This window comes from Pleurodeles waltl, chromosome 4_2, assembly GCF_031143425.1.
Source record: "Pleurodeles waltl isolate 20211129_DDA chromosome 4_2, aPleWal1.hap1.20221129, whole genome shotgun sequence".
Classification (NCBI taxonomy): domain Eukaryota; kingdom Metazoa; phylum Chordata; class Amphibia; order Caudata; family Salamandridae; genus Pleurodeles; species Pleurodeles waltl.
Genome location: NC_090443.1, coordinates 60,082,628 through 60,098,632, shown reverse-complemented (window position 1 = coordinate 60,098,632; position 16,005 = coordinate 60,082,628).

The window sequence follows — 16,005 nt, the reverse complement described above, 5'->3', positions numbered from 1 at the left end:
GGGGCTTAAAAAGCTGTTTTTTAAAAGTATTTGTACAATCAATCAATCAATTGATCAGAGATTTGTACAGCTCAACTGACTACCCATAGGGTCTCAATGCGCTGTTTGTGGGCATGCTGCTCAGTTTAAGAGCCAGGTCTTGAGGTCCTTGCTGAACTGTAAATTTTTTCACATTGAGGCTTGGCTCTCTTAATCCATAATATGCAACATGTATTTCAAGCATCTGCGCTGTGTTTGACTTACGAAGAGCAGGAGAATTTGGGTACTGTCTGGAAGTATACCGGAGTGCAACACATTCATTGATTTCCTGGTTTCATTGCCTTTAACCAGATCCTAAGATAGAGACCTTCTCTTATTTTTTCATTGGGTGCACAAACATTGCTATGTAAATAATGGAGGTGCTAGCTGTTGCGCAGATCCTTGTGCATCAAGCCTAGATAGCTTCTATGGTCTCACTTTGAGACTCCTGTTTTAAACAAAGCAATTTACACATTCTCTCAAATTCCAGTGGAAGTATCATGTCAAATGGCTTATGATTAAGAAGCACGCCCGAAACCTAGGGCTTTTAAGCCATCACCCTCCTTTTGACATATTGGCCCGCATTACAACCCTGGCAGTTGGTGTTAAAGCGGTGTTAATACTGCCAACAGGCCGGCAGTAAAAAAAATGGGATTATGTCCTTGGCGGTAACCACTGTGTTAAAGTGGCGATATTGGATGTTGTAATTAGGGCCATTGTGTATGCCTATGCCTAAGATTGATTGTTTGCAGCTTCCCCCAGGCTCCACTGCAGAATCAGGGATAAACACTTAGGCCCATAGTTACACTTTTTTAGCGCCGCATTTGCACCGCTTTTTGACACAAAATGGCGCAAACTTACAAAATACAATTGTATTTTGCAAGTTTGCACCGCTTTTGCGTAAAAAAATTACGCAAATGCAGCGCAAAAAAAGTATAAATATGGGCCTTGGAAAATATTTGGGAAGATTGAGACAGTGGCAGTCAGTAATTCCAGCAGGGGGAGGGGGTGGTCACACACGCACACTCACTCACACCCATGCATTCATACGTGTGCACACTTACATCCACCATTCACAAGCACATAACACACATACATGCACATTCACGCCCATTCACAGCACACACTCACAAAAACACATACATTCACACATACAAACATGCATGCACCAAACATGTTAAAAAAATACAGCAACCATTTGGGGATTAGGAAGGGCTAAACCTGGAGGGCTTCTCACTATTGGAATGCTGCCTCCTCGCACTGGCTGCCTTGTTTTGGGTCAATCAGTGAGCAGAGATGGCAGTCGCTTACTGGCCAAAGAGTAGGATGGAGTTAGTGAGACTGCTGACCCCACCCTCACTGTGACGAGCTTCAGTGATGGACACTTGGCCCTGGGAACTTCAGGGCTTAAAACTGAAGCACCCAAGTCTGAGCCTATCAGAGACACTCCTCCTCCAAGTGCTTTGTTGGGCTGAGCAAGTCATGCCCACAAGGCTGTGTCATCTTCAGCCCACCAAAAATCAGCTCTGCCAGCCAGGCCCCTGCACATTTAGCACAAGTACAAGACTTGACTGCCTGGCCTAAATATGAAGGGCAGCTGTCAAGGTGACCTTTGCTCAACCTGACAGACATCTTTCACCTTTCCATCCTTCATGACGGGCCACAGCTAGTTTGCTGTCATTTCACTGTAGACATAGAAGTCATGGAAATAACAATGTAGAATGTGACAGTACATGATCCCTGACCACACAGGCAGCCACTTTATGTTTTGTTAAACACTCTGTATTGTAATCTTAAGCCTAATTGATAACAGACATGCATAACTTGCTAATACATCTGCAAATAACTGGAGCATATTTTTTTTAATGATCAGGGGCTTGATGCACAAAAGAGGCGTGTTCTATTACTATACAGCCGAGTGTGGAATGTTTCTAGTGCTATGCAAGTGCTGTATGTAGGGATAAATACACAAATCCTTCACTGACCAACGGTGATGTGCTCAACAAGGCACTGCAATGTATCAGAGGTGATGTTTCAAAGAGAAGGAGGTCTTCCGGGGCCAGCTGTTTTCTGTGCCTACTTTCAGTAACATAATGCACTAGCTCTGCCCCCTGATGTGTCAGAAAGCTACTGTGAAAGGGGCACTGGGGGAGGCTGCTGTGGTGTTGGGGTCTACTATGGATGTTAATTCAGCAAGATGGTGGGAGTAGTGCATTTGACATTAAACCCCTTTGACTATCTCTAGCATCATAGAGTTGAACTATTGTTCTACACAAATAATTCCTGAGGCTGGCATTAATAAGAGCAGTGCCATAGGGGCTATTGTGGTCTCGTGAATAATACTAATTCAGTGATTGCCATGGGTTTAGACCAGCTGTTCATAATCAGTGATCTGCAGACCACTGGGGCATTCGTGGCACCTATTCAGGGGCTCTGCAAACACATGTGGCCTCTAATATTTTCTGTGCGTAGACTTAAACAATTTGTCATAACAGTTACTGTATTGCCTACTTTATGTATCTGATATATGCATTATTAAAATTAATAAACATATGTTTAAAAATATAATTATATGTATTTTAAAAAATGTTTTTAGTCAGAAACTAGGAGCATGAGTGAATGCACACGGTTACTGTTCACATTCAAACACAATCCAAACTGAACTTGCAATCAACTTCTGGCTAAAAACACTTTTGAATTGCTTATGTTTTTTTTAGAAAATCCTATGTGTGACCACTTAGAAAACTGGTGTTCTAATCACTCTATGCATCTACCCCCACGTAGACTGGCCAAAGAGCCCATCTAGGCTGCACTGCTGCTTTACGTGGGCAGGCAGTTACAGACTCCATGCACCTACACTTCATTAGAAAGGTGGCATGCTTGTACTTTTCACTAGAGCTGAAATACTTCCACAGGCAGAGTACCACTTCCCAGCAGGCAGCATCTACTCTGGAATAATAGTATTTATATAAAGTTGGTCTTTATTACCTTTTACACATAAACATCCTGCATGATCTCAAACACTGTCCATATGAAAGCCTATTGCTGCACTGTGTCCGAGGGCAATGTCAATCAAGTTATTACTTCTGTCTCATCACTTCTGCTGAGAGCTGTGATTTCATTTGATTACCTTTTGGTTTGTGAATATGACCTGGGTCTTATACAAGTATACAGACACTCTCATAGTGAAACATGCATTTGTACAGTAAAATGGGTGTTTTTTTGTTATTTTTGTGCATTGTTGAAGTGAAAATTGTGGAAGTGGCTTGTGAACCCCTGTCTTGCAGTTGTGATTCAATGGATGAAGTCCAAAGGTTAGGCCCCCGGTTTAGGCTATTGGAAAGCATTCTTCCCATTATCTTTGTATATTCCTTATAACATTTATCTGATAGACACCTCTCTCTGCAGATTACTTAACTTTGAATTTCCCCAGGCATCAGACCTGATCTGGAAGATTTTTCATGAGCAGTACCCCTGTGATCCGGTAGGTGGCATCGGTCGGTGACATCTGCGTCACATATATAGGTGCCAAGTTGGCACGCTGACGTCCGTTCTTTTCTTTCTGCACCAGTGAACTCTGATTCAAAGACAGCTACACTCTGTCACTTTTTGACAGGCTTTTTTAAAATGTTTTGTTGACCCCTTTTTTTAGGCTTTTTTCAGTGTGTCGAGGGAATGTCTTAGAGGAAGACAAGTTTTAAACAGTGTGGTGCCTGTCACTGCTCCATAGTGGTTACAGACCCACAACATGTGTCTGTGGTGTCTGAAGTGCAACCATCCTCGGACTGCCAAGCCATAGAGCCGAATGCTTTGACGGAGCGGTCCCCAAAGCTTCTAACGTCCCAGCAGGTGACTCCAACCAAGGAGGTCTCGGTCCCAGTCAGCAGGAAGGAAACAGGACTGCTCCATGAGCCCCAAGTCCTCTTCATCCAACTCAAAGTAATTGGACACTTGGGTAAGATGCACAAAAAGCACAAGAAGTTGAAGCATGCTTTGACATCTCCTCATCCTTCGGCCAACGCAATGAAGGAACATCAGCGATTCGAGGCATGGCTCTCCAGAGCTTGCTCCAGGGCTGGCTCCACACCTCCCCACTTTCCTGGGAGCCGGAGTGACCCCTGCCGAACTATGAAGCCATGTGCCTCGTCTTTGAGTGGGGAGACTCCTCTGGAGAACCTTCAGGCCCCACAGGGTTGGGGGGGCCCATCTGGTTCTGCGATGGCGGCTTTGGCCTTGACTCTAATGGGCCCACATGGATCCGATCATAGATCCTTCTCTGATGCCAGTCCCGATGCTGATGCTTCCGGTACCACTGGTGCCCACTGGCGGCACCAGTCCCATTCGGATATCTGAATCCGACAAGGGGCTAGGGCGAAGTTGACTGACTCCCAGCCCGGAGCCAACAGGGGCCCATGTGTCCTAGGTCAAAGCCTCAGCATTATTCTGAAGGCCTAGACTTCAGGACAGAATGGGAGGGGTCACTGGATCCTGAATAGCAGTCAGAAGATCAGGAAAACATGACTGGGTGATGCCAGCGAACGGGACATGTCTCCAGATACTGGCATGCTCTCTCCTCCTAACATGGCTATGGAGGAGGGAGTTGCATTTGCTATGGTGGTGAAGAGGTTGGCTGGGGTCCAGGACCTTGAGTTGCCCTCAGTCGCAGTCAAAACAAACATCTTAACAGAGTATTGCATCCGGGAGCTTTTTCCTCTGAACCCCTGCTCCCCAATGAAGCCCTCCCAATGTATTTCTGGGTATCTGGTCTAAACTCAACACAGCTGTTCCTCTGAACAGGATGATTTCCTGCTGCCATTACCCCACACTGAAGGACCCACGTGTCCTCTCCCACACCCTACCCCAGACAGCTTGGTTGGGCAAGCTTCTACATCCCATAGCACATTCCCTACTGCTCCCCTGGACAGGGTATCAAATAGACTGGATAGCTGTGGCAAGAAGATGTTTTCTTCCACCAGTCTTGCATTGTGGTCAGTGAACAATGCATACTTATTGGGCCGCTAATCCCACACACTGTGGAACACAGTTGCACAGGTTCTGCCACCGGTTCCGAAGGATCATTTGTCCTTGCTTTACTAGAAAGCCATGGCTCTCTTGGTCAAGGGAAACATAGAGAGGGTTCCCTAAAAGTACAAGGTTCTTTGTCATATTCTAGCTCTCCAAACCCTCAAACTCTATTCAAAAAGGAGAAATTCAAGATGCTTACATTGCCTCAGGTCTTGACTGCCCTTGACCCAGGAGACTGGATGGTAGCACTGGACTTGCAGCACACTTATTTTCACATCTCCGTCCTGCCTGCCCATGCGTATTGGTGTTACCTGCGGTTTAAGATAGGCCACAAACATTTTCAATTCCTCATGCTCCTCTTTGGCCTTACCAGCTAACTCGGTGTTCACCAAGGTCATGGCAGTGGTCACAGCATATCTGTGGAGATCAGGGATACCAGTCTTCCTCTGTCTCGACGATTGGCTGTTGAAGGCGGGCTCACCCTAGGCTGTTGTCTCCCACCTCCACATTATACCAAACTGCCTGCATTCACTGGGGTTCAATATCAATGTGACAAAAAGTCACACCTGACTCCCTCTCAGATGCTTTCTTTCATCAGAACTGTTCTGGACACAGTGCAGTCTTGGGCTTATCTGCCCAAGCAGTGAGTCCAGGATATTCAGGCTATGATACGGAGGTTTCAGCCTCTATCCTGGATTTCGTTGAGAATGTCTCTGAGACTGTTGGGCCTCATGGCCTCCTGCATCCTGCTAGTGACCTGGGAGAGGTGGGGATCAGAGGACTCTATTCTCTGGCAGAATATGGACTCCACTTAAACATGTTGCTGCCTTGTGCGATCAAACTGGCACTGAAAACCGTTCTACTCTTCATCAAAGGAAGGCTACTGCAGATGTTCACAGACAACACCACCGCCATGCAATATTGCAAAAAACAAAGCAGGGTGGGGTGTGGACTCTTTGTCAAGAGGCTCTGCGTCTCTGGACATGGCTGGAACAGCTCGGCATATCCGTGGTGGTTTAACATCTGGCAGGTTCCTTGAACGCCAGGGAGGACAAACTCAGACGTCAATGCCTAGCAGATTACGAATGATGTCTCCATCCAGAAGTGGCGCAAGGTCTCTTTGAGCAGTGGGGAGAGCATTGGTTAGATCTGTTCACCTCTACCGAAAATGCGCAATGTCAGCAGTTTCACACACTGAAGTTTCCAATGTGCTCTTGCTCAGAGACGCTTTTTGTCTCGAGTGGAGCTCAGGGTTCCTATACACCTTTACTCCCATACCATTGCTGCCCAGTGTTCTCAAAAAGATCAGGAACGACCAGACCCAAGTCATCCTTGTGGCTCCAGACTGGACACAGAGAGTCTGGCATCTCGAGCTTCTGAACATGAGTGTCAATCCTCTGATCAGGCTGCCCCTTTGGAAGGATCTTCTGCTGCAGCAGCAGGGGAGGGAACTCCACCAAAACCTGTCAAATCTCTGCCTTCTTGTGTGGAGATTGAGCGGCGACAGTTGACAGCCTTCAAACTTCCTCTCGAAGTCTGCAATGTTATTCTGGCAGCCAGGCATCTCTCTACCAAGACTGTATTTGCCTGTGTTTGGAAGAAATTTGTATTATGTTGTACAGAAAAGGTAATCGACCCTCTGTCTGCTTCCCTTTCTGATTGTCTTCTTTTTATTCTTTCCCTTGCCCAGCAGGGCTCTGTTTTGGGCACTTAGAAGGGTTACCTGCTCTGTCTGCCTTCTTGCGTTTGCCTGACCAACCCTCTTTATTTAAGCCCCTCTTGTAAATAGTTTTCAGAACGGTCTTGTACATATGTTTCCCCATCTCCTTTTATTATGCATCAATGAAACCTTAATTTGTTTCTCACGTTCCTGATGTGTGCTCCTTTTGAACCTCTGAATAATTGTCTTATTCGGCTGCTCACGATCGAAACAGCATTTCTTGTGGCAATCACATCTGCCTGGAGGATGCATGAGCTGCAGGCTATATCATTCAGTCCTCCATTCTTGTCCATTTTTCCAGACAAAATGGTGCTTCGCAGTAGGACCTCTTTCCTACTGATAGTGGTAACACCATTGCATGTGGCCCAAATTGTCACCCGGCCCACATTCTATGCTACTCCACATCCCTCAAAAGAAGAGGAGCGACTCCACCATCTGGACCAAACAAGAGCAATGTCTTTCTACCTTGACCAAGCACAGGAGTTCCGGTTGGACGCCCAACTCTTCATGGAGTATGTTGGGAAAAAGAAGGTTGGGAAGTGCAGAAACGCATCATCTCTTGAACGGTTATTCTCTGCATCAAAATCTGCGACACATTGGTCAAGAAACAATTCCCTGAGAGCTTGTGTACTTATTCGACCAGAGCCAAAGCTGCAGCCACTGCATTTTACTACATGGAATCCCAGTCCACTACTTCCTGGACAGTCAGGTCTGCAGGGATGGGCATTGTGCAGATGCAGTTCTGCAGGACTTACTAGTTTAAATTTGTTTGCAGACCCACCTCCGGTGACGGTATTGCTTGGGTAACTACTCAAAGGTAAGGAATCTCTATCAGATAAACAAGTTACTTATCTTCGGCAATGCATTATCTGGTGTAGAAAATATCTAGCTGCAGATTCCTGACTGACCCACCCATCCTCCCCGCTCTGCAGACAGATTTCTAGAGTTAGGGATGAACCCTTTCAGGGCCCTAGTTTGGACACACCAGTGTCAGTGTACTTCATGGCTCAGTGCTTTTGGAGTAGAAAGTTATGAAAAGTAATGACGTTAGCGCGTCGAGGTGGCGTCTATATAGGAGACACAGATGTCACTTCTGGCGCTGACAATGCTGACTTACAGAGTCGACCAACACCACCTACCAGCGCGCAGGGGGACTGCTCACGAAAATATCTTCCTGATCCGGCCTGAGAAAATTCAAAGGTAAGAACTCTGCGGCTAGAAATTCTCTCAACCAGATAATGCGCTACCAGAGGTGAGTAACTTGTTCTATCTGTCCAAGAGTATGCCCACATATGGGGCCAGATGTAGCAAAGGATTTGCGCCTCGCAAACGGCGAAAATCGCCGTTTGCGAGGCGCAAATGCCTCTTTGCTATGCAGAAATGCATATTGCGAGTCGGGACCGACTCGCAATATGCATTTCAGAATCGCAAATAGGAAGGGGTGTTCCCTCCCTATTTGCGATTCTGAGTGGTATGCAATACCATTTGCGACCGCGTACGCGGTCGCAAATGGTGTCACAGTTACCATCCACTTCAAGTGGATGGTAACCCACTCGCAAATTGGAAGGGGTTCCCATGGGACCCCTTCCACTTTGTGAATGGACCCAAAAATATTTTTTCAGGGTAGGTAGTGGTCCAAGGGACCACTACCTGCCCTGAAAAAAAACCGAAACTAAAGGTTTCGTTTTTTTTTTTTTAAGTGCAGCTCGTTTTCCTTTAAGAACGGTCTTGTACATATGTTTCCCCATCTCCTTTTATTATGCATCAATGAAACCTTAATTTGTTTCTCACGTTCCTGATGTGTGCTCCTTTTGAACCTCTGAATAATTGTCTTATTCGGCTGCTCACGATCGAAACAGCATTTCTTGTGGCAATCACATCTGCCTGGAGGATGCATGAGCTGCAGGCTATATCATTCAGTCCTCCATTCTTGTCCATTTTTCCAGACAAAATGGTGCTTCGCAGTAGGACCTCTTTCCTACTGATAGTGGTAACACCATTGCATGTGGCCCAAATTGTCACCCGGCCCACATTCTATGCTACTCCACATCCCTCAAAAGAAGAGGAGCGACTCCACCATCTGGACCAAACAAGAGCATTGTCTTTCTACCTTGACCAAGCACAGGAGTTCCGGTTGGACGCCCAACTCTTCATGGAGTATGTTGGGACAAAGAAGGTTGGGAAGTGCAGAAACGCATCATCTCTTGAACGGTTATTCTCTGCATCAAAATCTGCGACACATTGGTCAAGAAACAATTCCCTGAGAGCTTGTGTACTTATTCGACCAGAGCCAAAGCTGCAGCCACTGCATTTTACTACATGGAATCCCAGTCCACTACTTCCTGGACAGTCAGGTCTGCAGGGATGGGCATTGTGCAGATGCAGTTCTGCAGGACTTACTAGTTTAAATTTGTTTGCAGACCCACCTCCGGTGACGGTATTGCTTGGGTAAGTACTCAAAGGTAAGGAATCTCTATCAGATGAACAAGTTACTTACCTTCGGCAATGCATTATCTGGTGTAGAAAATATCTAGCTGCAGATTCCTGACTGACCCACCCATCCTCCCCGCTCTGCAGACAGATTTCTAGAGTTGGGGATGAACCCTTTCAGGGCCCTAGTTTGGACACACCAGTGTCAGTGTACTTCATGGCTCAGCGCTTTTGGAGTTGAAAGTTATGAAAAGTAATGACGTTAGCGCGTCGAGGTGGCGTCTATATAGGAGACACAGATGTCACTTCTGGCGCTGACAATGCTGACTTACAGAGTCGACCAACACCACCTACCAGCGCGCAGGGGGACTGCTCACGAAAATATCTTCCTGATCCGGCCTGAGAAAATTCAAAGGTAAGCACTCTGCGGCTAGAAATTCTCTCAACCAGATATTGCGCTACCAGAGGTGAGTAACTTGTTCTATCTGTCCAAGAGTATGCCCACATATGGGGCCAGATGTAGCAAAGGATTTGCGCCTCGCAAACGGCGAAAATCGCAGTTTGCGAGGCGCAAATGCCTCTTTGCTATGCAGAAATGCATATTGCGAGTCGGGACCGACTCGCAATATGCATTTCAGAATCGCAAATAGGAAGGGGTGTTCCCTTCCTATTTGCGATTCTGAGTGGTATGCAATACCATTTGCGACCGCGGTCGCAAATGGTGTCACAGTTACCATCCACTTCAAGTGGATGGTAACCCACTCGCAAATTGGAAGGGGTCCCCATGGGACCCCTTCCACTTTGTGAATGGACCCAAAAATATTTTTTCAGGGTAGGTAGTGGTCCAAGGGACCACTACCTGCCCTGAAAAAAAAACCGAAACTAAAGGTTTCGTTTTTTTTTTTTAAGTGCAGCTCGTTTTCCTTTAAGGAAAACGGGCTACACTTAAAAAAAAAAAACTGCTTTATTGAAAGCAGTCACGAACATGGAGGTCTGCTGACGACAGCAGGCCTCCATGTTTGCGAGTGCCTATACTCTCTATGGGGCCGCAATTTGCGACCCACCTCATGAATATTGATGAGGTGGGTCATTGCGACCCCATAGCGAGTTGCAGTCGGTGTCTGAGACACCGTACTGCATACCAATTTGCGAGTTGCAAATTGCGAGTCGCATGGACTCGCACTTTGCAACTCGCAAATTTTTTATTTGCTACATCTGGCCCATGTTCCTTGCCTCGCTGTGCCAGAGGATACAAAATAAAGCTGAACAAGCCTGAAATATGCTTGGGGATTCTTGTTTTCCCTTTTGGAGAGGTCTCTCCTGGCCGTTCAGGGTGGCCTGTTCCCATGAGAAGAAGTGTCAAAATGTCAAGAAGGGTCACAAGGGTCAAAGTGTACTTCAAAATGTACGTTGTGCCTATATGTATGTGTGCAGAGTTTTCCACCTCAACTGTGGAGCCTATGCACAAGTAACTATGGATTTAGTAGTAATTGTTAGAGGACACAAGGGAGAGGGTGGGAAAGACAGGCCTACTCCTACGAAAGGGGATGGGATTAGGGATTAGTTGAAGGGGTTTAGCGAAGTTCAAGGGATGGTTAAGGAAGGAACATCACCCTCCCAAACAACAGTAAGCCAACTACAATTCTCTGAGGTGGGAACATGTGACTTACACCTTTGTAGTAAGTGTACATTCAAAGTTTATGAATATCATAATTAGTAAACTTACTACAAAGTGTAAACTTACACAAAAGTGTAACTCACCTTTGAGAATCAGGCCATTTGTGTGGGAATGCTACCTAGAGTGATTATCAGTAGTTTACACTATTTGCATTACTATCACAAATGGTGCTTGAGCAGGCACATTAACCTACACTAAGATTTGTTGTGTGTTAATTGTCCTCTGTATGTGTCTCCGGATGGGATCCTTAAGAGATCCAAAAGCTAACATATCATGGCTGGCTTCATCATTGGCAACTTCTTCACAGCAGAATAAGTAAATAAAGTCCAGCAAACTCAACCATTTCAGGAGTTCTTATATAATCTTAATATGGACTAAGAGAGGGATCCACATGGAAAGAAAAAATGCCTTAGGGTATACCCTAGGAGTCCCCCTTATTAGCGAGTACCCTGGATATGGTCAAAAATTATTTCAAGAGAAATCTGATGAAATGCAATGATTCATCTATCCATTTTGTATTTTGAACAAAAGCAAACAAACACAAATGGTGGATGGAATGCGAACAAATAAAATATTTACCCCCAGTCACAGATCTGGGTTTAATCCATCAATTATTTTGCTCACTACACCACCCCAGTTTGGACCCAACCATATGCAAATCAGTTTTTACCATGTTCCCCATGGGAAGAGTCCAGCTTGAACTGCCAGGCCAGGTCCTCTCTGGACTGGAAACAAGCACCCTATGTCCAATTTCAGAGTATCACCCTTCATCAACCAGGCTAGTTTGGATCCACTGTCATAGTGAACCTCTGACCCATATCTGGGCAAACCCGGCGCACTTAGGACAACTGAAGAAAACAAACACAAATGATGGATGGAATGCAGAACCAATCAATCATTCACCTCCAGTCACAGATCTGGGTTTAATCCATCAATTATTTTGCTCACCACGCCTCCCCAGCTTTGACCCAGCCATGTGCAAATCAGTCTTGACCCTGTTCCCCATGGAAACAGTCCAGCCTGAACTGCCAGGCTAGATCCTCCCTGTACCGGAAACAAGCATCCTTGGACCGGTTTCATGGTATCACCCTTCATCAGCCAGGCCAGCTTAAATCCAGTGGCATAGTGATCCTTGGACCCACGTCTGGGCATACCCGGTGCATTTACAGCAACAAAAGCAAACAAACACAAATGATGGACGGAATGTGGAACCAATCAAACATTTACCCCCAGTGACAGATATGGGTTTAATCCATCAATTCCTTTGCTCACCTTGCCACCCCAGCTTGGACCCAGCCATATGCAAATCAGTCTCCACCCTGTTTCCCATGGGAACAGTGCACCCCAAACTGTGAGGCCAGCTCCTCCCTCAACCTGAAACAAGCATCATAGGACTGATTTCAGGGTATCACCCTTCATCAGCCAGGTTAGCTTGAATCCAGGAGCATAGTGAGCCTGAGACCCATATCTAGGCATACCCAGCACACTTAGGGCAACAAAAAGCAAACACACACAAATGATGGACAGAATGTGGAAGCAATCAAACATTCACCATAGCCACAGATCTCGGTTTATTCCATCAATTCTTTTGCTCACCACGCCACCCCAGCTTGGACCCGGCCATGTGCAAATCAGTCATCACCCTGTTCCTCATGGGAACAGCCCAGCCTGAACTGCCAGACCAGGTCCTCCCTGGAATGGAAACAAGCAACCTGGGCCCTGTTTCAGGGTATCACCTTCCACCAGTCAGGCTAGCTTGAATTCAGTGGCGCAGTGAGCCTGGGACCGACGTCTGGGCATACCCAGTGCACTTAGGGCAACAAAAGCAAACAAACACATATGATGGATGGAAAGCGGAACCAATGAAACATTCATCTCCAGTCACAGATCTCAGTTAAGTCCATCAATTCTTTTGTTCACCTTGGACCCAGCCGTATGCAAACCAGTCTTGACCCTGTTCTCCATTGGAACAGTCCAGCCCAAACTACCAGGCCAGATCTTCCCTGGACCGGCAACAAGCATCCTGGGCACAGTTTCAGGGTATCACCCTTCATCAACCAGGCTAGCTTGAATCCAGTGGGATAGTGAGCCCAGTTCCCAAGTCTGGGCATGTGTGGCACACTATGTATAACAAAAGCAAACAAACTCAAATGATAAATGGATTGTGGAACAAAGCAAACATTCACCCTCAGCTACAGATTTTGGCTTAATCCATCCATTCTTTTCCACACCACGCCACCCCAGCTTGGACCCAGACATATACAAACCAGCTTTGACCCATTTCCACATGGGTAGAATCCAGCCCAAACTGGCAGCGTAGGTCCTCCCTGGACCAGAAACAAGCATACTGGGACTGGTTTCAGGGTATTACCCTTCATGATCCAAGCCTGCTTGAATCCAGTGAAATAGTGAGCCTGGGACCCATGTCTGGGGCACTTTCTCTCCTGTCACACACTACTTGTTTGAAAATATATAATTTTTTTTTCATAAAGAAAGGAATGTTAATAAAGTTTTGCTGAAAATACATATCCGACGGTTGTAGAATCCCAATCCTTACACTATGCCTTCCATGCTTCATGTTTATGCTACATGTATAATAAAAGGTTTTAAACTGTGTAAAAATGGTAAACATGGGGGCCCCCAGCACCCTCTCAAGGTACTGCTGATGTGTAGGGGGGAAGGAAAAGAAACAAAGGACAACAGGGAGCTTGGGAGGCAGCCGACCGCCAGGTAGGTCTGTCCCCAGGGGGCATTTGGGCAAAGGTAGCCGACCGCCAGAGTGTGTTCAATAAAAGCCGAGGGGGATCATTCAGGACATGGTGGGATTTCAACAAGGGTTTGTGCACCCGAGAGTATTGTACATTTAAACATGAATGCTCCAAGTGCTCAGGGAAACATGCCTTTGTCCACTGCAATGGGGTCACAGGGACAGGACAATGGGGAACGCGACAAACCTATGGCATCAGTCAGCAAGGGGCAACAACTTCAGGGGAGATGAAGGTGCACAAGGGGCTACAGAAAAAGGCTCTTAATCCAGGTAAAGTAGAAATGTTAGCTTACTGGCTACAATTTTATCCAAACAAGGAGGCAGCGCATCAGATTTTAAAGTGTTTCCAGTGGGGTTTCAAACTAAGTTATGAAGGTTCCTTAGAGCGTTGGTGGGCAGAGAATTTAAAATCAGTGAAAAAACACACATGGTTAGTCAAACGAAAATTGGACAAGGAGGTTAAGGAAGGTAGAATGGCAGGCCCCTTTGATGAATGACCTATGCAGGATTTAATAGTATGGTGTTGTACCAAAGAAGGAAACTAGACAATACAGGCTAATTCAACATTTGTCATGGCCTAAGGGCTCTTCAGTGAATGATTTTATCACTGAGATGAGCTCATCGGTGTCATATTTGACTGTGGATGTGGCTCTGGAGTTAACGAGACATGAGGACGGGGTGCCTTTATGGCAAAATGCAATGTGAAGTCAGCATTCAGTTTACTGCCAGTGCATCCAAAGGACTTTCAGCTATTAGGTATACCGTCTGGGGGACAGTGGTACGTGGCCTATGCTCTGCCTATGGGCTGTTCCACTTTGTGTGCATTGTTTGAGCGGTTCCACTCTTTCCTTCAGTAGCTGTTTAAGTGGTTTAGTGGCACCAGTCAATAACCCACTATTTGGATGAATTCTTTTTGGTCACACTCTCCGGCTCCGCAGCCTGTCAGAGGCTACTGGCAAATTTTCAGGAGCTTATGTATGATGTAGGCAGTCGCAGCTTGCGGGTGTAATGGGGGCGGGGGGGCACGCAGGAGGGCAGGAGATCAAAGGGGATTAATAAAATATATTTAAAGAAAATAACACTTAGCTCCATTGTCACGCCACGAGGCTTCTCTCCCTTGTCGTCACCAGAGCCACAGCTCCCAGCCTACCCTGCCCAATCCTAACGCTGCTCAGCAACGTCAGGATTGGCTGGGAGTGCCCAGCCAATCCCAGGCAGACTGGGAGCCTGTGCAAGCTCTCGCCAGCCTATCAACACAGTTGCTGGGCTGGAGACAGCCTATTGCACATGTGTGTTTGGCCGGCCCAGGACAGCCGGCCAAACACACATGCGCTCTGAGGGGAGTGCACTGTGCACTCCCCTCACTGCTCATGACCCCAATGCTCTGCCCCTTTTGCAAGGAAAGGATAATAAACATGGTTTATTATCCTTTTCCTGGGAAAGGAATTGGAGCGGTTGCTGCTGGCCAGGGGGGTGACGGTCCTCCGCCCTAGTAGAGGAGCCACCACTGGACTTAGGGTGCCATTGGCCTGGGAGAAAATAGTGGGGCAGGCAGTGGTGATTTCATTTTTGGCCATTGAGTTGGATTCGGCTATTACGGAAGCAGGTCTTTCCATGGAAAAGAAGGCGGGGATGCAGCTACTGCTAGATGCCATGCTGGTGAAACGCCAGGTTACAGTCAAAGAGGTCCAGACATTATTAGGTAACCTGAATTTTGCCTGCAGAGTAGTAAGGGTGGGTAGGGCATTTTGTAAATGATTAGGTTTGGCTATCACGGGCCTTTCTTTGTCATATCATCACATTCGGTTGTCTGCAGGAGTGAAAGAGGACATGCAAATGTGGCGTTTCTTTTTGGTCTCCTTTAATGGGATTCCCATACATAGCCCACAGGAAATTAACTGGGACATACAGATGTTCTGAGATGCCTCAGGTGGGGTTGGATATGACATATACAGGCAAAGGAGATGGCACACAGAGAAGTGGCCAAACACATGGAAGAAAGGGGCAGGAGTGCAGCATTTTCAGAGCTTTTACTGCTATTGGTGGCAGTGCATTTATGGGCAGGATTGTTACAACACAAACTGGCCATTGTCAGAGTGGATAACATGCAGTGATTCAGGTTGTCAATAGACAGTCAGTCAGGGAGCCACAGGTTTTGAAAGTGTTAAGAGTGTTTGTGCTGGCTTGCCTCAAGAATGACATTGCATTTGCAGCCAGACATGTGTCAGGTGTGGACAATGACACTGCGGATGTTTTATCTCATACTCAGTGGGAACAATTCCATGGGCTGACCAAAGAGGCGGACAGAGTCAAGACTCCCATACCACCAGAATTTTGGAGCATAGAAATATTACAATTTTTGGAGTC